The sequence below is a fragment of the Talpa europaea genome, assembly GCF_964194135.1.
Source record: "Talpa europaea genome assembly, chromosome: 2".
In the NCBI taxonomy this organism is placed as follows: domain Eukaryota; kingdom Metazoa; phylum Chordata; class Mammalia; order Eulipotyphla; family Talpidae; genus Talpa; species Talpa europaea.
The window spans coordinates 83,404,601-83,429,492 of record NC_140068.1 but is presented as its reverse complement, the minus strand read 5'-3'; positions in this window follow the sequence as shown (position 1 = coordinate 83,429,492).

Here is a 24,892-nt window from a genome sequence, read left to right as displayed (position 1 = left end):
TGCTTGTATAAATAAATAAATAAATATTTTTAAAAAAAAGAAAAGAAAAAAAAAAAGAACAGAAAAAAAAAAAGAAAAGAAAAGAAAAAAAAAAGAAAAAGACTTCTCTTTGTGACAGCTATGTATTGAATGTCTGCTCAACAGTGATATGAACTCCAGGTCTACTGGTACCATTACTTCTGATTGGTAGAGCTTTACCCTAAAACAGGAGTGACATAATCATTCTAGACAGTGGAATCTGCTAGAAAGGAGATTTGAAGAAAAGATTTTCATTTTTGAAAGGAGACGGTATGAGAAATCATTCACCCTTTTTGTGTGACTGTGGACGTGGTTATGTGAATATAAGATGGACTGAATTGTATCAGTCACCTTGCAATCATAAAGTACAATCTGAAGAAGAAAAACCAGTGGGTTCTGGTTGCCACAATAGAAAGGAGAATAGTCTTGATCTTTGATGAGTTGATAAATCACTCAATCAGTTCTAAGGTTATATTGCTTTTGGGGCCTGCCTGGTGGCACAAGGGGTTAAGCATAAGCACTATGAAGCATGAGTCCGATCCCCATCGAGGGAGGTAACCCACAAGATGCAGCAGTCAGACCTCTCCTGTTGCTCTCCTCTGTAATGTGTCTCAGTAGATCTGCCTGTTCTGCTCCCCGCTCTATCTCTGGTGAGTCCTCTCAACCCCCACACCTCTGGCCTACACCCCAGTTTTTGTATGCATAAATAAATGAAACTTTAAAAAAATGAAGTTACACTGATTTTATTTTTTTTTCCCCAAAGTATGATTGTTGAGGTAAAGAAGGGTTACATCATTATATCTGCTCTGGAGGTTATGGGTTCAAACCTCTTCAAATGTATACTTTCAAATCTTAAGTGGAAAAAAAATAAATTTCCATATTGTTTAAGCCAGTATTTTAGTTTAAACATTGTTAGCTAGCAGAAACATTCTAACTAATGTTCTTTCAGCTACTCTCTTTCCTGCTTAAAATGCTTAACATGTTCACGATTCATCATAATTGTATTACTTTTCATGTTAAATTTGTGTTAATTGGTAAAGCAGCCAATACTGTTATTTATTTTCTGAAGCAAAGAAATAAAATCTTGGAAGAGTAAGGAAACATTTTCTAGGTGATATGACAATACGCTTATCTGAATTTCACAGGTCTAAGAATTGAAATAATCAAGATTAAAATTGAAAGAAGATATACTGTGAACAAGAAAAAGAAACTGATATAAAAATTAAAACTATTCTTAGAGAAAAGTTTTATAATTGCAGTTTTGCAGACCAGCAAACAATAGTTCACAACTTTATACTATACCTAAAGAATATTTTCCCATCTTTCAGTTACATTGTCAAGACTCAAATTTAAGGAAATTATGGCCCACAGTGAATTTAAATTCAGAAGCACTGACCTAAAATATGCTCAAGAATACTCAGATTTATGGGTAATGTTTTCTTAAAGATGAGTCTTTAGATAATTTCAATTTGATTATTATAATCTAAGTTACCTAAACCAGTTCATTGTGAGAGTTCCAGACTTTTTTTTTCAGACTGTGAATCTGATATAAATTGCATCAAATAAATTTTACCAGGTGAGCAATCAAGAGTGCTAAAGTATTGCTTTCCAATTCTATCCTAGCCAGCAATTTAGCTCTCAGCAAGTAGACACAATGTTTCTTGAATGACTGATGAATTCTCTTCTCAAAAGATTGCAGGATGTTGGGTGCATTGCTGGCAGGAAACCTGGTTGATTGTTTAGTGGTTAAAACGGTTTTGTGACTCAAGGAATTGATTAGGAGCAAAATGGTTGTCCAGAGCAGCTGCCCAGGCTGAAGTTGGTCCATTTGCACTCACAGCTGGAGATGCTAGAAACCATCTTCCAGACATCAGGGCAGAAAAACCTGCCTTGAATAGCACCAGCTAAAGTGACAAGTGGAATTGCAACAGCCTAGGCACCTGCTACTATGGCCCTGCCTCTCTTCACTTTGCCACATGTATTCAGAAATATCATCACATAGGCCTGAGGTTTTTAATTATCTATGCTCTCCAGAAATTTTATTGTGTTCAAAGACTCTATTGAGTCTCTTTAATATAATCACTCTCTGTTATTTGTGCTTAAAAATCATCCATAATATTTCTTGAAATGCAGATTGCTAGAATTAATTCACTCTCGGAATTCAAACAATCTGAATACAATTTTTTAATAATCACTTCTCCAGATGATTTCTTGTAGGTGGTCTGAATCTTTGAAAGGCATATTGCATGAAGAAGGAAGAAGACTACTGAAAAGTTGTAAATGGAAAGGACTGTGCTTATGCAACTTAAGCATATTCTGTCTGGGGCCTCCCTAGTGGCGCAAGGGGTTAAGCACCACACTGTAAAGCAATCCGAAGCCTCTGCAGCACGAGTTCAATCCCAGGCAGGCCAGGAAGCAACCCACATGGTGCAGCAGACCTCTCCTGTCTTGCCTGCTGCTCCCCTCAATAGTGTATTTCAGTAGATCTGCCTGTTCTGTTCCCCACTCTGTATCTAATGAATCCTCTCACTCCCCATATCTCTGGCCTGTACCCCAGTTCTTGTATGCATAAATAAATAAATCCAAAAAAAAGCATATATTACTGTCTGTGTTTATAATTGTATTTTTAAGTCATAACATGAATTGTAAGACAAGTTTTTTTTAAGATTTAGCAAATAAAATTACCGTTAGATTTAAATTTCAGGGGAAAAAAAATCACCTTTTAAAATATAAATAGGTGGGCCTCCCCGGTGGTGCAGCGGTTGAGCGCTGGGTTGTGAAGCTGCCCGCAGCCTCCACAGCGCCAGTTCGATCCCCGGCTGCTCCCTGGCCACCGGGCGAGGGTCCCACATGGCGTGCAGACCTCTCCTGCCGCCCGCTGCTCCCCTCAGCAGTGTACTTCGGTCCTTCTGCCTGTTCTGCTCCCCGCTCTGGCTCTGGTGAATTCTCTCACCCTCCCGCGCTTCTGACTGTACCCAGTGCTTGTATAAATAAATAAATAAAAATAAATCTTTAAAAAAAATAAATAAAATAAAATAAAATATAAATAGGTCTTGTGATATTTGAGACTGACATTAAGAACATAGTCATTGTTGACCTAAAAGTCAGATTAAAGTAGTGGTTCTGTATTTAATTCAATCACCCTCATTAGACAGAAAAGTCTGTTCAAAGTTTGGAATTAATTTAGAGTATCATTTAGCTTCCAAGAATAAAATTACATAAGGTCACTGCTAATATTCCTTAATGATACAGGAATCTGTGTTTCCATAACATAGACTAAATCAGAAGTTGGAACCCAATGTTGCAAAATCTGTGAAGAGTTGGTTTTATTGAACTATTGTTGCTTGATCAACTTATATAAATTTAGATATTTAGAACATGTTTATCAAATATTGACAGTTATAGTCCAAGCAGTGAGTGGGAAAATTTAATGTCTCTTGTTAAGTCTTTCCCTTAGCCCTACAATTGCAGTGGTAAAAATAAACAATTTAAAATTAAGGCAAAAAGTTTTCTGTGTGAAGTTTCAAAAATTTAGCATTATATACTTATTAATAGAGAAATATAATTTGTTGTTTTTTAATACTGTATCAGTTTTATCTTACTTTTTAGTCTCTGTCCTTCAAACTTGTAGCTAAAATCTATACTTCCGGGCCAGCTTTTAAGACCTATTTGGTTTTGTGTCTTTCTTTTCATTTCCCGAGAACTTGGAACTGAGGTAGGCTCTAGAGTAGAGACTGACAAATTACAGACCAGGGACCAAGCCAACCCAGAGCCACTTTTGCAAAAAAATGTTTGACTGGATTACTCCCATTAATTTATATATTTCCTATAGCTGCTTTTGTGCAGCTACACTAGAACTGTGCAACTGTGTAATTGTTGCTGGGTCTTTATGATCCACAGTCTAAAATATAAATAAGTATGTATGAAAATTAATAGAATATATATGCACATGCATATGTGTGCAAATATATGTGCATGCATATGTATATTTACACATTCATATATATAATACAAAGTTTTATATACATATATACACACAATGCATTCTTTTATAATTCTCATGTTTGTTTGGAAGTTCAGAGAGCAAGAAAAAGCACTAGTTCTATCCTTACTGCAGGAACAACAACAAAAAAAGCTAAATAAACCAAAAGTTCACAGTATTTCTTGACGACTTGAAAGATGTATGTTTGCAGAAAAGCCAACTGACCCAAAATCTAAACAGACATACTTGCTGAGAGAGAAAGAACACACACTGGGCACTTGTTTATATGGAGCACATTCACCTGAATACTGGTAAGGAGTTTTTAGCTAGAATAGATACTAAATTGGTGGAGGCAGAGTGGTAAAGTTTAAAGCCCTAGCAGGCCACAGGCATTTGTAGAGGTTTTACCCTCTTGCAATTTTTACTCACTGGATTACAATGAATGCTCATAAAAACTTGCAATTTCTGAGTAGACCTGGTAGAGAAGAACATCAACAAAAGGATGGATGTGAAACTCTGGGCGGACCTTTCTCCTATATGTCCCCTACAGAACAAAAGTCTTAATCTGAGGAGAGAAGAACAACATATCTTCTCACTCTAGGTCTCTGGCAAAGACTTGTGGCAGCAGGGAGAAAGGAAAAGAATGACAAATACATACTTCCACAGCTTACCCACCAAAGCACCCCAAGAAACTTTCCCTTCCTTTATGGTCTGTCACCCTCTCCATTTACAATATAATTGTTTTAAATATATTTCCTCTACCTACATATATGATCACATCATAAGTGTTAGAATTTGTGCCTCAACCATCGCACCTAATTTATGAAAAGTGAGAGCTAAAAAAAAAGTTTTATATGCACTCATTTTTATTATCTGTATTATTTTTCTTCATTTTCAAAATCTGAATATTCTTGTTTTTATAATTTCCCTTCTCTGCAGACATTTATTTAGTCATTCCTTTTAAGGTAGGCAGTTGGCAACACATTTTCTTAGTGTTCCTTATGAGAATATTTTGATTTCCTTTATGGCTGAAAGTTATTTTCAGAGATTGTAGAACTCCAAGTTGACAGATCTTTTCTTTCAGTGATTGAAAAATGTGGGACTGTTTGCTTCTGGACTCCATGGCTTCTGAGGAGATCTGCTGCCATTGAAATGGTTTCTCCCATTTATTGCAAGTTGTCATTTCTTTTTGACTTATTTCAAGATATTTTTGCCAGCAGGCAGAAGTTTGTGATGTGGTGTGGTATGAATTTGAATTTATCCTGTTTGGGTACATGAAGGTTCCTGAATCACTAGGCTTATGCATTTTGTCAAATGTGAGGACTTTTCAGCTGTTATTTCTTTAAGCACATTTTCAGTCCCATACTCTCTCTTCTCTGGAACACTGATTTCACCAGTGTCAGATCAGAGCATGTATATAGCTCATCAGTAACTTAAACATTGATGTAAATTATTTCATATGTAGTAAATGTTTTTTATAAAGAAACTCAAACAACTAGTAGACAAATGGAAAGAAGTAGAAACCATACTTACTATATTCACCCTACTCCATGGGTTAATGTGTTCATCTTTCCCCTTCTTTCTGGAAATAAATTGCTCCCCCTGAGAAAAAAATATAACCATAATTGTGCATATAATGAAAGAAAATAAACTCAGAGAATGAAAATCACTTTTTGGGATCTGTTTTGCCACTTAATAGACTTTAAATGTCTTTCATGGTAAAGGGTTAATGCTAAGTTAAACTCTTTGCAAGCCATAAGACAGCATAGTGTGAAGGGTAGCATTTGGGATAGAGCTACCTCCTATTTGCCCTGTGACAAGCCTCCTGTCTCCTGATTCAAGTCTGTATTGGGGAATTCACTGCAGATTTCTAAGTTCTGCGTCTGCCAGATTTCCAGTTCTGCCATTGCTCCCCACAGTTAACAGCTAACTAAATTTTCATCCCCAAACACAGAATATGGCTCTTGACATCTGCTCTACTGCTGTGTCCCTGCCAGAAGAGTAAAATGAATAGCAAAGTTGCTTTTTTTGTGTGTGTATGTGTTTTCTTTTCCCCTGTAGCACTTAAGCATGAGGGAAAAAACACTATACTATCTCAATACAAGAAAAATTCCACCAGTTTTTTGCCACTATAGCTACATAATGCAGACAAAGATTCCTGATTTTTCTCAGCTTTTCAAGCCTATGAAAAAAGAAATTTATAAAACAAGTCATCAGTGCAAACATGATTAAAGGCCAGTTTAATTCATTTATAAGGAAAACAGTTCCAGTTTCCTCACCTACATCATTCACATAAATTTGATATTCAAATTAAGAGCACTTAATTTTTTTTATGAAATCAAATTCCTCATACTTTCTACTTTACCCTACTTATTAACATGTCTTAAACATTTGAATTCTGTCACATTTGAATTCAGCTCTTCTGTCACTTTTGTGCACACACATATGCATACATGTGCATTTTAATGAGAATTCAGTGATGTATAATTAACATACAACATAATATTATTTTAAAGTGTAAAACACAGTGATTTGATATATATGTATGTATTCTAAATTGGTTACCACAATAAGCTGAGTTTATTTTTCATCACCACACAAAGTTTCAATTCTTGTTCTTGTGACAAGAAATGTCAAGTTCTACTATTAACAACTTTCAAATATATAATACAGTAGTATTAACTGTAGTTACCATACTGTACATTATATTCCCAGAACTTATTAATCTTATAACTGGCAATATGCACCTTTTGAATATGTTTATACAATTTTCACATCCCCCCAACTCCCACCTCTGGCAATCACTAATCTGGTCTCCCTTCTAATAAGTTTGAGTTATTTTAGATTCCAAATCTAAGTAGAGTTATGCAGTATTAGTCTTTCTCTGTCTGATTAATTCACTTAAAATTCCCTCCAGCTCCACTCATGTCATCACAAATGGCAGTATTTTCTTCTTTTTTATGGCTGAACACACACAGACACACATCTATTATTAGTGTATAAACTGTCTCAGTTATTCCATTTGATGAGTCAAGTTACTTTTCCTTCCATCCATTTCTTTATCTTCAATGTAAGAAGTGTGATTTATAAGAGCTGTTTCTCACAATTTCACAATTGATTGCTATTTAGAATTGTTTTGATATAAAGGGGAAAATAGTTGTTCTCTTTATTAATCTAAATAAGTATTTTCCAGATGATTATTTGTGGAAGACCAATTAAATAGTCAAGAATGCTCTGAACTTCTAATTGCTTATTAATTTTTGAGAAAGATTATTGATATGGTTCCTCCCTTAAAACAGATTCATTTGTGATAGCAAATGCTCTAAGTCTTGCAATTAAAGGCTTTCAAATTTTGTGTAAAACAGCATTTTCTAAAATTATTTGCTCTTGTGGCTTCATTTAATGTACATTACACATATTATATAATCTGACACATTTCGTAACAAAACACACTTTATATAACACATATAACTAGTTGGAAAATGACAGCTTTGTTTGGAACTAGAGTTCTTTGATCTTTAAACAGTTGAATTATATATAACTTTCCTTACACCTTCATCAACCTAGTTGTTTCAACAAATCTAACCTATGTCTGTGAGGCTGAGTATAAGCAGTTTCACAGGATGGCCATCTGTTCCAAATTCTTGATAAAAAATTTCCATTATGTTAACTCAGATGCATTTTCCTTACAGCAAACTCACAGCCCAGAAATTCATGGTGAGTGAATTCAGGGTCACTGTGCTCTACAGAACTGTTTGTGTTCCAGGTACATGGAAGGCTCTACTCTGTTGTCCCCTGGTCATCTCTACCTTAACTCCTGCGATGAGATGTCTGGAGATCACAAACTAATATCATTAGCACTGTGACTTGCAGTTAGAGTTCTGAGCATGACTTTGATCCCCAAAATCTGTCTCTGCACAGTACAGGTACATGCATTGAATTAAAAATCTCCAGAAAAATAAAACCTACCACTTTATGTTCCATGGCAAGTAATAATTATGTAGCTAGTAATAATTATTTGACTTTTACTAGGTTTTTTTCTGCTCTATAACTTGAGTTTTAATGTATTTTGAAAAATTAAAAATCAAACATAGTATTTTTATTTAAAATAAATTTGTTTTATAGAGCTTCCATATGATCCAGCAATTCCACTCCTAGGTATTTACCCAAAGGACACAGAAACATCAATTCCAAAGAACACCTGCACCCCTATGTTTATAGCAGCACTATTTACAATAGCTAAGCTTTGGAAACAGCCCAAATGCCCAAAAATAGATGACTGGATCAAGAAGATGTGGTCCATATACACCATGGAATATTACTCAGCATTCAAAAAAGATAAACACATGCAATTTGCAGCAACATGGATGGCGCTGGAAGGGATCATGCTCAGCGAAATAAGCCAAAAAGAAAAAGAAAAATACTGGATGGTCTCACTCATAGCAGGAATCTAGAAAACTTAAATAAGGGATCAGGAAAATGAATAACTATAAGAAAGTGAAAATCAAAATCAACACAAAACTATGAACCAGAGACACTTTTTGGGGGGTGGGGGCCGGGAGGGGAGGGATTGGGGTCAGAATGGGGCATATGCAGTTGTATGGGGGAATATAAAAATAAAATTTATTATTTAATAAAAAAATAAAATAAAATAAAATAATTTTTTTTCTGTAACTGCAAGTACTAGATAACATGTTTTAGTTATATAGAATGTTACTTTAAAGGTACAGCATTTAAAATTAGTGCTACCAATCTAGTCTAATATTTTTATTGTCCAGAACTATAATTGCACATTTTGTTTCTCAAAGGACAGTGTTGACCTTTTGAATTTTGTGTCATCAAATTGTTAATTTTCCATCCAGTGTATTGCTGACCCACAGTGTGTGATGCCATTGCCATCCTCGATATAGTCACCATTCCATGGCTTCTAGACAATTTCTTTATATTCTTTATTAGGGGTTTTATTTACTATGCAAACATTTAACTGGTTAATAACTGCTGAAAACTTTTACATACACCTTCTGGCTGCAAATTTTGCTAAGGCAATCTATTAAAATACAAAGGAGGGTGATAGTATCTTTCATGTAAGAGAGAATATCATAAAGACTGGTGAGAATATTCCAATTTTTTTAATATTAAGGAAGTCAGAATCTAAATTATTAAGTGTGTTAGGGTGCAAATTTCTCTGATAGACTATTAGCTACTCAAAGACATTGTAATATCCCAAATTTTTATCACAATATCTGATATTTTATGGATGGTCAATAAATGTATATTGATTGATGAATGAATGAATAAATGACTATATGTTCTGTGGGAAGATCCATCACCTTTTGCAATCTTAGGAAATACCTTACATGTAACAAAACATAAAAAGACAACTGAGGAACCAAAGACTGACAATTAAGATATCCTAGTCAAGTCTAAATTTAAAAATCTTAAGTCCAAGACTTTGTGTTAAAAACTTAAAACTGGGGCCTCCCTGGTGGCGTGAGGGGTTAAGCATAACACTGTGAAGGTATCTGCAGCCTCTGCATCATAAATTCTTTCCCCGGCAGGTCACATGGTGCAGTAGACCTCTCCTGTCTCTCCCACTGCTCCCCTCAGCAGTATATTTCTGTCAGTTTGCCTGTTCTGCTCCCTGATCTGTCTCTGGTGAATCCTCTCACCCCCTGCATCTCTGGCCTATACCCAGTTCTTGTATGCATAAATAAATAAATCTTAAAAAAAAAAAAAAAACTTAAAACCAACATAAACTTCAAAAACATACCAGTAGGGTCAGAAATAGTATATGTACGCATGCTAGCTCTACTCCTTCCATCATGACTCTTCCATTAAACCAACCAAGAAGAAAATCAAAATCCTTCCAATGCAATTTATATCAGCATCTCTCATATTAATTCTTAAATATATTAGTTTGGTCACCTTAATACCTATAATTATGCACTGTCTCATTCATTTCTATGTGCTAGTCTTCTTCCAGTATACCTAAAGCAAAAGATCATGATTTTTAGTTTCTTTGACCTACATAAACTCTTGAAACAGTTCTTATAATACATATTCTTTAGTGTTTAATTGAATTACCAATATAGAATCATATTGCAAAGTGAGAAAAATTCAGATGTGACGTAAAAGTTAAACTCATAAATGCAAGGATGAAACCATACCTAAATAGTCAGATTAAATATTAGAAATAAAGTAAGCAAAGGGCAGTTAGAATATTGAAATTAAGAGTGCTCACAGAAATAAAATTGAAGGAACAAGGCCAAAAAATTTGTGCTAGCAAAATTTTTAAAAATTGGAATTGAATTGAATTAGAGTTAAAAAAATAAGTTATGTTCACAGTTATTAATCTACAGGAGGAAGGAACTGGAAGAAATAGAACTGTTCCTACTTGGTGGAAGTTAATGTTATCAGTCTTAAAATTTTATCAGATTTTAAGATTTTAATGAGAAGTGGTTCCATGGTATGAAATACAGAATCAAAACTTTAAAGACATTTTTGAAAAATGTTCAAACCATTTGCATAAGGCTATAAGAGGTGGTAAAAACTGTGATAAACTGAACAATGAATAGCTGTCTCGGGGCATTTATTTAGATTCAAACTTTGTAATACTACTAGACTGGTAAAATAAAATTCAATCTGGCCTGAGAATCTTAAGTTTTAATTCTAAAGGAATGTGAAGTTCTCAGGTCTAATAAATGTTTTCCCTTTCCTTAGTTATCCTTTGATTCTATCATGAAAGATGAACTTCCTTATTCAAGATTGGGATGTAGAAAATAAATTCATACTCTAAGGACCAGAGAATTAATTTCTGCAGTTCTTTCTGGCATAGACATGTGATGATAGTAGTTGCATCCCCTTATCAAAAGCCAGAACTCCTGGTAGGTGATTTTCTTTTCTTTCTTTTTTTTTTTTTAAAGATTTATTTATTTATTTATTTATACAGGCACTGGGTACAGTCAGAAGCGGGGGAGGGTGAGAGAATTCACCAGAGTCAGAGCAGGGAGCAGAACAGGCAGAAAGACCGAAGTACACTGCTGAGGGGAGCAGTGGGCGGCAGGAGAGGTCTGCGCGCCATGCGGGACCCTCCTCTGGTGGCCGAGGAGCAGCCGGGGATCGAACCGGCGCCCTGGAGGCTTCGGGCAGCTTTGCGCTCAACCCAGCGCTCAACCGCTGCGCCACCAGGGAGGCTCGGTAGGTGATTTTCTTTATAGCTTTCTCTTACAACTATTTTTCTTTGGGTTTTGGATCAGGGTTTCTTCACCTAGCCCTATAATCGTGGAAGTGGTAATTTCCTTTCTTGCTACATCAGGGATGTGTCTTTAATTTTTTTTTAAAGATTTATTTATTTATGCATACAAGAGCTGGGGTATAGGCCAGAGGAGCGGGGCTGAAAGGATTCACCAGGGACAGAGTGGGGAGCACAACAGGCAGATGGATTGAAATACACTGCTGAGGGGAGCAGTGGGAGAGTCAGGAGAGGTCTGCTGCATCATGTAGGTCAGCTCCCTGGCTGGGGATCCAACTCCTGCTATAGTGGTTGTGGAGAGCTTCATTGTGCTGTGTCTTAACCCCCTGCCCCAGGGATGTGTCTTTAGCACTTAAAAATTGTTTTCTTAACTCTACCAAAATCTTTATTAGGGCCTCCCTGGTGGCACAGGTGGTTGAGCGCTGCACTGTGAAGCTGTTTGCAGCCTCTGTAGCTCTGGTTCAATCCCAACCAGCAGGAAAGAATCCCACATGGCGCAGCAGAACTCTCCTGTCTCGCCCGCTGCTCCCCTCAGCAGTGTGTTTCGTCAGTCTGCCTGTTCTGTTTCTCACTCTGTCTCTGGTGAATCCTCTCACCCTCCTGTGCATCTGGCCTGTACCCCAGCACTTGCATAAATAAAAATAAATCTTAAAAAAAAATTTTATTAACATTTAATCACCCATTGGAGTAGTTCCTGAAAGGCCCTTGTCTGATACAATTACAAAAAATCTTGTAAGTCAGAGCTCTTGGATGATTCACAAAATGAAGGCTATCCAAATTTAGCTATAACAAGCATTGCAGAATAATGAGCATTTTGTTACAAGTAGAATCAAGTAAACCCCAGGAAAAAATTATAAATTAGGCAGAGTTGGAAGGGAATGCCATCTGGGAAGTCAGCATGAGCTTGAAGTCTGAGAAGTCTACCTTTGAATAACATCTTCAGCGTATATTACATAAGTAATGTGTAAATAGCTAAATAATGGAACAATTAACATTATCTAGCTGAGCCTTAGTTTCCTAGTCTCTATTGTAGTAATAACAGTGTCTACCACATTGGTTTGCTGTGTTGAGTGTACCTCGCACAATACCATCATATCATTTCTGGTAAATGACACTAATGTGAAAAGAAGTCCATTAATTACCTTCCTTACCTTTCTTTCCCTAGGGATAATCAGAGATTATTCCATTGTTCTTGCTAGCTAGACATGTTCTCCCTTTCCCCACCCATGAAGTCCCTATGGTCTCCTGAAATAAGACAGATCATTCCTTTGCATTACTTTTGGAAAAGAAAAAAACACTAAGCACCCTCATATTTCTCCCTGGATTGAAGTGAAATAAAATAAAAAGATGTGATTGATTTTGATTCATTATCTGTGTACCCTTTACTTGTCCATCAAAAGTAGGAAATAAAATTACCTAATTGGCCATTGGATCTTGATGTCATCATCTGTAAAATGGGAAGATTAGAATAAATGATGTCTAAAAACCCTTCCAGCTCAAGGCCCCAAGAAATATTTTGAAATATTTTTTAAAGTATTAAAAGCAGGTGGGCCTCTCCTGGTGGTGTAGCGGTTGAGCGCTGAGCCACTGGCGAGGGTCCCACATGGCGCGACAGGCCTCTCCTGCCTCGCCCGCTGCTCCCCTCAGCAGTGTGTTTCGTCAGTCTGCCTGTTCTGTCCCCCTCTCTGGCTCTGGTGAATTCTCTCACCCTCCTGCGCTTCTGACTGTACCCAGTGCTTGTATAAATAAATAAATAAATCTTAAAAAAAAAGTATTAAAAGCAGGGACCCTCCCTGGTGGTACAGGAATTAAGTCTCAGCACTATCAAGCTATCACCAGTCACTGCAGCATGAGCTCAATCTCCAGCCAGGGAGCTAATCCACATGGTGCAGCAGACTTCTCAGCTCATCAGTTGCTCCTCTCAGTAGTGTATTTCAGAAGATCTGCCTGTTCTACTTCCCACTCTGTCTCTGGTGAATCCTCTCACTCCCTGCACCTCTAGCCTACACCCCAGTTCTTACAAGCATAAATAAATAAAAATAAATCTTTAAATAAATAAAATTGCCTTATTTTTAAAAAGGTATCAAAATCAAAACTGGCATCATGCAAAATGAATTAGCATATTTTCCTCATGTCTCGCTGGTGACAGCCAACTAATTGGGCACACCACAGTCTCACTGTTAGTGTGCTGTGGTAGGTCACAACCATGCTAGACTTTAACACCACTAACTCTTTTTTAAAAGATTTATTTATTTATGCATACAAGAGCTGGGGTACAGGGGGTGGGGAGTGAGAGGATCCACCAGAGACAGAGTGAGGAACAGAACAGGCAGGCTGACTCAAATACACTGCTGAGGGGAGCAGCGGGTGAGACAGGAGAGGTCTGCTGCATCATATGGGTTTCTCCCTGGCCGGCCAGGGATCGAAATCATGCTGCAGAGGCTGTGAATTGCTTCATAGTGCAATGCTTAACCCCTTGTGCCACCAGGGAGGCCCCTTCACTAACTCTTCAGTACACCCAGGTAATATGTGAAGAGTGACCAGTGGTAGGTGACTGTTAATCTTTTGACCCTCTACTCCAGGGTGCCACTTAACATTTTACCATGTAAATGTAATATATTTAAGTACATTCCTTAATTCCACCCTTAACAGTCAATGTAAACATCATTCATAATTATTACTTTATATATTTTATATAAAGTTTTATATTATATTCTCCTCAAATGTATACCAATAGCTTAACTCAACATTATTGTATTTAAAATGCCAATTTGTAGGATTTTTATTTTTCCTTGAAAATATTTCCTTTAGAATTTTCTTTTTTGTGTGAAGACCAATTAGTAGTAAGCCCCATCAGTTTCTTTTTTTTTAAGATTTATTTATTTTTATACAAGAACCGGGGTACAGGCCAGATGTGTGGGAGGGTGAGAGGATTTACCTGAGAAGGATCAGGGAACAAAACAAGCCAGCTGACTAAAATACACTGCTGAGGGGAGCAGTCTGCCCCACCATGTGGGTATCTCCGCAGCCAGCGGGGATCTAACCGGCACTGCTGAGGCTGCGGACAGCTTCACAGTGCTGCGCTCAACCGCCTGTGCCACCAGGGAGGCCCCCATCAGTTTCTATTTAAAAATACCTTTCTTTTTACATTATCTTGAAAAGTAGTATTGCTAGATATCTAATTGTCCATGCTATTTTTTGTCATTTTATGTTATGATAGTACATTCATTACTGTGCCCTATTTTATTTTTCATGTCTCTGTACATCTATTTAATAATTGGCATCTTGTTTTGTTCTGAGTTTTGAAAGTCTTTTCAACTTTACATTCTAACTCATATCAGGATCTTACAATTTCTGTAATCTTACAGTTGCTGTAGGCCAGATGGCAGTCATGATATAGTTTTCATTGTCTGACAGCTCATAGCACAACCAAGAAGACAACAGCAACAAAACTTTTAAAATGGACATCAATAAATTGGGAGAGGGCCCCAGGGACTATGACAGGGCAATAGTTTAGAAAACACAAGATTAAAATTCTCAAGATGATTCTTCATACAATAGTGGAGCATTATAAATAATTCAGAAAAAAAGTGTGGAAATCAAAGGTCTTGAGTTGAGAAATGATTCATAAGAATTGAATTTTAGATGGGAGTTGGTTTTGGAAATCAGTAAATTAACTGATTTCATCTAATTTTCCTTTTTACATAAGCATAATAGTGATGAGTGATAAATATCTGACTACATCTAAAAAAGTTTCTTTCTGTGAGTACAAAATAAAATTTCATTTCTCAAATTTTACATAATGTTACATTCGCAATCAAAGGCATTTAGATTAGAGGAAGTATAATATCTGATTGGTGTGAATAACAATACATACTGGATACAGTCTGGCAGGACTGATAGAATTGTTCTTTTCTCTCCAGACCAGATATCCCTTCATTAGAAAATGTTGCCTGCATTCCAGTAGTTTTTGTTTTTCTGACATTGATATTAACATACTGTCTCTTTAAAGATATTTAATAACATTGATTCCATCACGGTTGTTATTTTCTATGGATCTGGAAAACAGAGCAACAGGGTTTGTCTTCGCATTTTGTGCTGATTCAATTGATTATACACAACATATAATTTTATTGACCTTTGCTGAAACTGAAGACTATTTCAAAGACATCTGAGAGTGCACCTGAATAGTCAACGAAAGTTGTATTGATGAAATGAAATATTGATCCCAGAACCAAACCCAGATATTAATTTCCCTAGAGCAAGAAAGAAGCGGTAAGGCTAAATTACTGATAATTGTAGCAATAAGAGAAACATGGGATTATTATTTTTTCTTCTTGTTAGCAAAGATGCTCCTCAAGAGGGGACAAGTTTTTCCCAATCCTCATTGTGAGAGGCTATCAAAATATCTTCAACGGTTTTATAGAGAATTGAATTATATGAAGAGAAAATAATCCTTATTGCTTAAATTCTCTAGTTGAGTCAGAATAGATGCTTTTGAGATTTATATTTCTTTCTATGACTAAGGATATCCATGTATTTAATGATCTTGCCTCCTATGATATGAGGAAAATTGAACAATCAGTTACTGAGTATTTATCTATCAATATCTATTTATATTATATAAAGCACTGAGTACCAAGTATCTGAATATGAGTCATATAAAGTAGTTGTCCTCAATTAAATAATGCAGAATAATTAACAGTTGATGCTTTCAGTTCATAAGGTCAGTTGTGAGTAATGGAAATATATTTCAAGAGTTTATTCAAACAAAATAAAGTTACTTTTCCTCTAATCTAGAAGTAAGTAGTTAGTAATATTCCTGTTGTCAAGCACTAATGTTCTCTTTTTTTAATTTCAAATACTTAGCATGCTTCCTCCATGCGTCTATTGTTACAGATATGGGGTGGTTACTGTGACTTCAAACTAAAACCAATTATTGCCTCAGGTTAAAATACAGAAGTAGGAAAACAGGGAGAAATGTCACTTGAATCAGAAAGACTCCCTGTGTGACTATCAACCCATATCTCATTTGGCAAGAACTGGATGACCTTGCCCCTGTGGTTATAAGAGTATTTGAGGGAAATGATTATTTAACTGTGCATATTACTATGAGAGACAAAATCTGCAGAATTCCTTAGAAGAAAGGATATGTATAGGATACAAGATAAGCAACTGGCAGCAGATGCTAAAATTTTAAAAGTAAGGTTCTAAGAGGTTAATAAAGTACTGCAGCAAACAGCAAAGCACCTAGAGGTTGAATGTCTCCCAAATATCCTATAAGGAGATAATTATTTTCATGCACTACTTACTACGCATCAATATAATTTGGTATTATATGACTATTTTTCACTATTATCCTAAGTATAGATAATTTTAGATAACTCTATTTAGTTCTCATAATTTTGGTAATGTTGCTTTTATGGTTCACATGTGACTATACCTTTCTTAAATGTTTAGCTTTTTATTCATTGGAATAGAGACTTTATTGGTAAACTTTCCACCATCTAACAAAGGCATGTTTAAATAACATTACGGAAATTTTGCACCTACAAATAGAACTTGTTCATCTCCATCTGTCTGATATATGGAAACTATGAAAAACTCATTTGATTATCTGATCTATGTGGCACTTTGCCCTTAACTGCCTTTGCCTACAGCCAGCAATCCCTGAACATGACTACTCAAGCATTTACACTGTTAATGACAGAACAGATTCTCAGAGCAGCTGAGATCCAGATGGTGGTTAGGTATGCATTAAGATAGACCAAAGAATTAGCTGAAGATGTTGCATTGAGAAAAAGGATGGAAGAGAATTCAGCAATAATTCATTTAAAAATTCTCATAAAGATGCTCCTTCAGCTCTTTGATTCTCTTCTAAGTACACCTCAGGCATCTACCAGGATGGCTTTGACCTTTTATGTAACATTATTCAGCAAATTACCCACTGAGAAATGTATTCTATGCCATCTATGCTTCCAAACATGAAAAACATTGAAAAGTCCAATTTCAGAAACTGAAACTTTGCAGATATAAGGGAGGATTTTTTTTAAAAGATTTATTTATTCATTTACATAAGCACTGGGTACAGTCGGAAGCGTGGGAGGGTGAGAGAATTCACCAGAGCCAGAGCAGGGAACAGAACAGGCAGACTGATTGAAATACACTGCTGAGGGGAGCAGCAGGCATGGCAGGAGAGGTCTGCGCACCATGTGGGACCCTCACTGGTGGCCGGGGATCGAAATGGCGCTGCAGAGGCTGCGGGCAGCTTCACAGCCCAGTGCTCAACCTCTGCGCCACCAGGGGAGGCCCATAAGGGAGGATTTTTTCAACTATCTAAGAGATGAGTTTTTACATGCTGTCAAAAAGTTTGTTGTGATATACATTTTTACTTTTGATGTTTTTATCAGGCAGGACTTGATGTGTCCTGCAGTCATTGAAATGTATTAACAATATCTTGACTAAAAAAACTATTCCTTTTTATGAGATATCATTAAGTCCAAAGATAGGTAGAATAGAATTGAGTCAGCAGTTTCACAATGTCCTCTATGCCCTACATTCCTTTTGTCTTTCTACTCCACCATCTCAGCATAGAGCTGTCATCCCCAAGGTGACTCTCCCACCAATAGTTCCTGTCAGCATTGCTGAAGGAAGGAGCACATATCAAAAAATTCCTGGAAGCCCCTTTATCAGGAAAGGAATCCCAGTAGGTGAACTTCATCTTATTTGGCTAAGGTAACAAGGAAATGCAGTTTTGTTTTAACCTGTGTTGTCACAAACTCTGAACAAAACTGGTTTTTCAAAAGCCAGGTAGAAAGGATAAATATTGTGATGTGTAGTTCTATTTGCGTACAATTTTCTATTTGCATTACGTTGTTTTCCTACATTCCTTCCCCCAAACTATGCATGCCATTTTGATTCATTTTGTTGACACACAAGACCCTCCTATTAAAGATCCAAAAGTTAGTGATATATTTCTGTGGAGAAAATAGCTTCAAATTTTTTTTAAAATCTTTTTTTTTTTTTTTAATTTTATTTATACAAGCACTGGGCACAGTCAGAAGTGTGGGAGAGTGAGAGAATCCACCAGAGCCAGAGCGGGGAGCAGAGCAGGCAGAAGGACCGAAGTACACTGCTGAGGGAAGCAGCGGGCAGCAGGAGAGGTCTGCGCACCATGTGGGACCCTCACTGGTGGCCAGGGATCATACTGGTGCTGCAGAGGCTGCAGGCAGCTTCACAGCCCAGCGCTCAACCGCTGCGCCACAGGGGAGGCCCTAAAATAGCTTTGAATTTTAAAAGAAGAACTGAATAAATTATTTTCAGAGATCCATTTCAACACAATAGCAATTTTTCAGTAGAAGTTTTATCAAAATATTTACTTAATAATTCCTCCATAAAAGTATAATGTACTTTACAATCAACATAAATAAAATAACAAGTATGATATAGTATCAAACATCCTTAATCATATTTATTGCCCATATAGGGGAACATTTGTTCTTAGACAAAATAACTCATATTCCTCAAGAGCAGAATATTTTAAAAATTAGATGAAAGATAGCTTATTTTTATTCCATAAAATGGTATTGGGAAAATCCTGATTTCAATAGACCCTGAAGTTCAGTTCCAAAAGTGTTATCTGGGGCCTCCTTGGTACAATTCCAAAAGTGTTATCTGGGGTCTCCCTGGTGGCTCAAGGGGTTAAGTCTCAGCACTATGAAGCTATCCCCAGCCACTGTAGCATGAGTTCAATCCCTGGCCAGGAGCTGACCCACACAGTGCAGCAGACCTCTCCTGTCTCACCTGCTGCTCCCCTCAGTAGTGTATTTCAGTCATTCTACCCGTTATGCTCCCCACTCTGTCTCTGGTAAATCCTCTCACACACAAACCCCTCCCCTGGCAACTCTGGCCTACACCCCAGCTCTTGTATGCATAAATAAATCTTTGTTTTTAAAAGTGGTTACTGTGACTACATTAATAAGATTAATTCTTTCATTTAATTACTTTTTAAATTAGACTGGTATACTTTTCCAAAAATAGAGCTATGGGAAGCAAATTTCTCAGCTTGTTAAAGTTTGCTTAACTTGCTGTAGTAAGTCAGCTGCACTAAAATCATCACAGCCTATCTCCACCATTAATATCATCTTTACTACAAAGTATTTGAGAAAGGTGATTTTTTTAAAAGATGGAATTATATAGTAGTCTCAGACTCAAAGATAGGTTTTTGACTTTTTTTTTCCCATAAAAAGAAAGGGGGGTGGTTATTTGACTTAATAGAAAACTTACAATGCGAAACATAATATACACAGAATTTTCCTGGCTTATGTTATTAAGGCAAATCGTTTTTTGATATGCCCTACCAAATACACTAAAATGCATCCATATGTCCTACATTTGTCCTGTTTCTAATTATTTCAGTCATTTAAATTAATAGTAAAGTCATATATGGTATAAGTCTGAGTCTAACTTGACAATGTAATCCATTGAATTAACTTAGTTTTCTCTGCTTAAGTAAAAGTGGAAAATATTGAAAGACCAACTAAGTTGGGAAAAGCATGCTAACGAGAAGAATATCTGTCGATTCACAATCTTTTTATTTTGTAAGTAACGTAAGTTTTTAAAAATTTTGCATGATTTAAAATGTAGGCATTGAACCAGCTACCTTAATTCATTATATATTATCAAAACACAAAATGGGAGTGTACATATACAATCCTAAAAGTGATATTCTTCTTAAAACCTCTCTGATTTAGAGACAACTTGAAATATATTTAATATCTTTTACCTAGTCTTTGAATGATGACCCTTTGCCAATCTATGTCATGTGGATGCCTAATTCTTCTAAATGTTAGCTCTGGACTTTCAAGAATCTTTAATACTTATATGATAGTTATCATGCAATGGCCAGCATTGTATAATTTATAAAGCTATTGCCCAGATGGAGCTTATTTGAACAGATATATAATTGAGTTATCTAGACATAAAGAAAATAAATGTTTTATTTTAGTAGAATATAGCATCTTTTATTCATTTACATTTTTGAGAACTACAGCACCTCTATTCTTGGTAAAGTTAAGTGCTGGCAGCAAATCAGAGAGCATTTCCTTATGAAATTTAACAATTCTAAATGGTTGAGCTTATATGCACAGCACTACTGATTGAACTAGATTGGATTACAGCATGTAGGCCCTACAAAATGCACTTAAGAGTAAGATATAGTAATAAGTTCATAGATAATTTCTATACCATGGAGAGAAAATAGCACCTTTATGGATCTGAAATGTACTCTTAGCAGACCATTCATCTATTATGGTGTAATTTGTGTAAAAAATGGTTCTCTTCCTTCAATCTTCACCAAAAAAGAAAAGAGAAAATGAATCTAGAGCTCCATCATCTGAACATCCAATTTAATATTCTCTCTCTTGTTATATATTCATAAAATGCATGTGCATGGTAATCATGGCTTTCTATTTAATAACTCCTAGAACAAGAAAAAACTGAAAATAAAGGGGAAGATGGATGCATCTAATGTAAATATAAGATAAACTGCTGCAATTTTTATAATTTTAAAATTGGAAGACATTTGGCACAGGGAATATCTAAGTATTACATGTATTTAAAGCAGTATGAGCTAAATATTTTATCAAGAACCTCTATGGATCAACCATATATTTTGTTAGATCTACAGTTAATATGGAAAGCAAATTCCTGCTAAAATGCAATAAAACTACCATAAGGGTGCTTTTACTAAATGCAGCCAAAAGAGTACCTTACCTTGGAATAAAAATATAGTAAATGTTCATTGCAAAAACTCTGGGGGAAAAAAGTCTTAATTTTTCAAATATATACATACACACATACCCACACACAATTATTTTGTGCTCTTTAAGATTCAAACTCATAATCTAAGTCTGTCCTGAAATTGTTGAACAGATTTATGTGAGGCTGTTTTATATCTAGGGATGTGTCAGTTTGTCCTTGAAAAAGAGCTTTGGCCTAAAACCTATCCCTAATATGAGGATGCTCAATGAATGCCTGCCAATAACTATAGCACTTCTGAGCAAATGTGACCTCCCAACCTTTATTTTATGTCATCAATACTAAGACTTATTTTTTTTCAAATTTTAACACCTCTAAAATCTGAATGAATGTACAAATCAATGTGATTTTTGCTTTTAAGAAGTATATAAAATAATTATGCATGTCCAAATCAAAGTCATTTCACCTTTGAAGATACAGTCTATATAGTATCTGTCTATATACTATGTGACTGTCTATATACTATGTCTATTTAGCTGTTTCAGTGAAAATTCAGTTAATTGGTTCAAGATCAGCCTTAGGATAATCCTGTCAAGAAAATAGCCCTTTAACTTCCTTCTCTCCCAGAGAGTGGCACCCTCATTTCTCGTCATGTAAATCCTAAATTTGGAAGCCATCCTTGACAGCTCCCTCCTCCCCAATTCCCCATGACACTTACGTCCCGTTTCCAGCAACCTTATCACTTCCATATTTAATGTTGGCATCACTTTCCTAAGAGGTTCTCTTATCCTTTTATTTTATTTTTTTTTAAAGATTTATTTATGCATACAAGAACGGGTTTAGTGACCAGAGGTGTGTATGTGGGATGGGGGGGGGGGAGGGTAAGAGGATTCACCAGAGACAGAGTGGGGAACAGAAAAGGCAGATTGACTGAAATACATGAAATACACTGCTGAGGGGAGCAGTGGGTGAGTCAGGAGAGGTCTGCTGCACCATGTGGGTGGCTCCCTGGCCAGGGATCGAACTCGTGCTGCAGTGACTGTGGATAGCTTCATAGGTTGTGTCTTAACCCCTTTCACCACCAGGAAGGCCCTATCTTTTGATTTTAAAATCACTGTCTATTTGTTTGAGTCAATGTTATTGAGGTATAATTTACATACATGCATCTGTTTTAAGTTCGTAATTCATTGAGTCTTGACAAATACATACTTGCAACCACCGCCATAATCGAGACATAGAACATTCCTCTCATCATCAGTAAAGTTGTCTCTGCTCATTTGCATTCATTTCCCCACTCTATTCCTCTGTCACAGAGAGATATTGATCTCTAATTCTATAGGCTATTTTTATCTTTATAGAATTTTGGTATAAATGAAATGATACAGTATGGAGTTTTTCTCTCTGGCTTATTTCATAAAGCATAAAATTTTTGAGATTTTTTCACCTTGTGGAATGTATCAGCAATTCTTTTTCTTAATGATAAATATTTTATTATATGCCTATACTACAACAATTTTTTACCCATTTACCTGGTAATAGTCATTTTGTAGGCTTTCAGTTTTTTGTTATTTGATTACAACTGATGTACATACTTGTGAACAACTCCTTGTCTGGTCATATGTTCTCATTCTTGATTCCTAGGAATGTAATTTCTAGGTTCTATTGTATGTATAACTTTTTTTTAAAAGATTTATTTATTTTTATACAAGAGCTGGGGTACAGGCCAGAGGCACGGGAGGGTGAGAGGATTCACCAGAGACAGAGTGGGGAACAGAACAGGCAGACTGACGAAATACACTGCTGAAGGGAGCAGCGGGCATGACAGGAGAGGTCTGCCACACCATGTGGGATTCTCGCCAGTCAGCCGGGATCAAACCCACCCTGCAGAGGCTGTGGACAGCTTCACAGTGCAGCACTCAACCCACTGCGCCACAGGGGAGGCCTGTAGGTATAACTTCATAAGACACCATAAAATGGTTTTCCAAAGTGTTTGCACAAAGGAGGAAACCAAGGACTGACATACAGAGTTTAATCTCCTGAAAACTTTAAAATCTATGCTGACAACCAATGAGGACATTTGATGGTCATGCCACCATCAAGGAGATATGTTCTAATACAGAAGAAGGAGGGAGCATGGAGAGCAACTGCACAGATATTTCCTCTAGACAGTCCAAGGTGTCCTGGTATCTTCTTACTTGACCTGCAGATCTTTATTAAATGACTAAAGTAGGGAGTTAGCTTTGTTTTCCAAGTGATTGAGTTTTACCAAAATCAATTTTTGGAATCTTTTACCTCTATTCCTCTGAACAATTCTTAGCAAAATAAACACCTATATGTATTTGTAAAACAAACAAACAAAAATAAATAAACAGATAAAAGGAAGTGGTTACACAAAACCTCCTTCCCTTTTGGTCCCATATCTTGGCAAGTAAATAAGAAATTCCTTCCCTTGCTCTCTATTTCTTTCTCTCTCTGCCACAGGGAAATTCAAATATTGCAAACCTTGTCCCATATGTGGAAACCCCCACATAGACATCACCTCTCCAACCACTATTCAAACCAAAGTCAATGTAACACTCCTTCCTAAGATCAGTCCAAATCAGTTTGTGCAAATTGTCCTCCCCTTCAAAGACACTTGTGTGAATGATAAATGTCTTTTAAAATTTTCTTGGTGAATGTGGTGTCATAAACCACTAATTGAGGGAGTCTGGAGTTGTGTGAAACTCCAAGCAGGTATTAACTTTGTGCTGTGGTAGCATTTGCTTTCTTTGCATCCATACAACTGCATAACTTCAATAATAAAGATCTATATGTACTTTATTTACCATTGCACCAGTTTTTCTATGTAAATAAGGCATGATATGAATTTCCCACACATTGAAATTAGAAGAAATGCAAGAGAGTCTATGTTAGATTGCATATGGGAGAAATTTGGAGAAACAAGTAGCTATGCAATGGGGGAAGTCAAGATAATCAAGGTCAAAAGTCTTGGGAACAAGAAAAAACTTACATAAGCCAGTGCAATTTTGAGTGGTCCCTAGGCCACCGTCATCTGGTAATTTGTTAGAAATGCAAATCCACGGATCCAAATGAATCAGAATCCTGGGAGTAGAGCCTAGAAATCTGTGTTTTAACAAGCTCTCCTGATGATTCTGATGCCTGCTGAAGATTTAGATCTACTGCTTCAAGTGACATAAAAAGCAATTGATTGACCCAGAATTGCAACTGGTAAAGCTCTTGCAGACAAGAGGTTTATGAGCCGCCTTCCTAGGCATTCTTTCAAAATAAGATAGATCTAGTAAATTCTGTCAAGGAAAATAAATTATGAAAATGAAACATTAAAAAGAAAGATTGCTCTCTGTAAAAGAAAATGCATATCTATAAATAAAAGGTCCAAGGAAGTTAAGAAGTAAAAGTGCTAAGGATATTTCCATGCAATTGCACTTAGTGTGGAAGTTTCTAAAACATTTGTGAAAGTGAATCTAAGTGATTGTTAAAAGGAGGAAAAAGGTTTAATAGAGTAACCAGCATGAAAATAGAATTTTTAAAGTTAAAATGATTTAAAGTATTTTAAAATAAATCTATTTCTTTCTCAGTACAATTAATGAATCCTAAATTATATATATATATATTTGCTACCTCCACTGGCACTATCCTGTCCAAGTCAATATCTCTCACGTGAATTCCAGCAATAGTATCCTAACTGTTCTTAAAGCTTGTACACTTAGTGTCCTCTCACCCATTTTCCATATAATAGTCAGTATGAACTAAATAAATCAAAGCTTATAACTACCTCAAGTTATAACACACCTATCCCAAATTTTATTGCCTGTCATATAAAATCAAAATGTATAACCACAAGTTAAAATGTCCAAAATGAT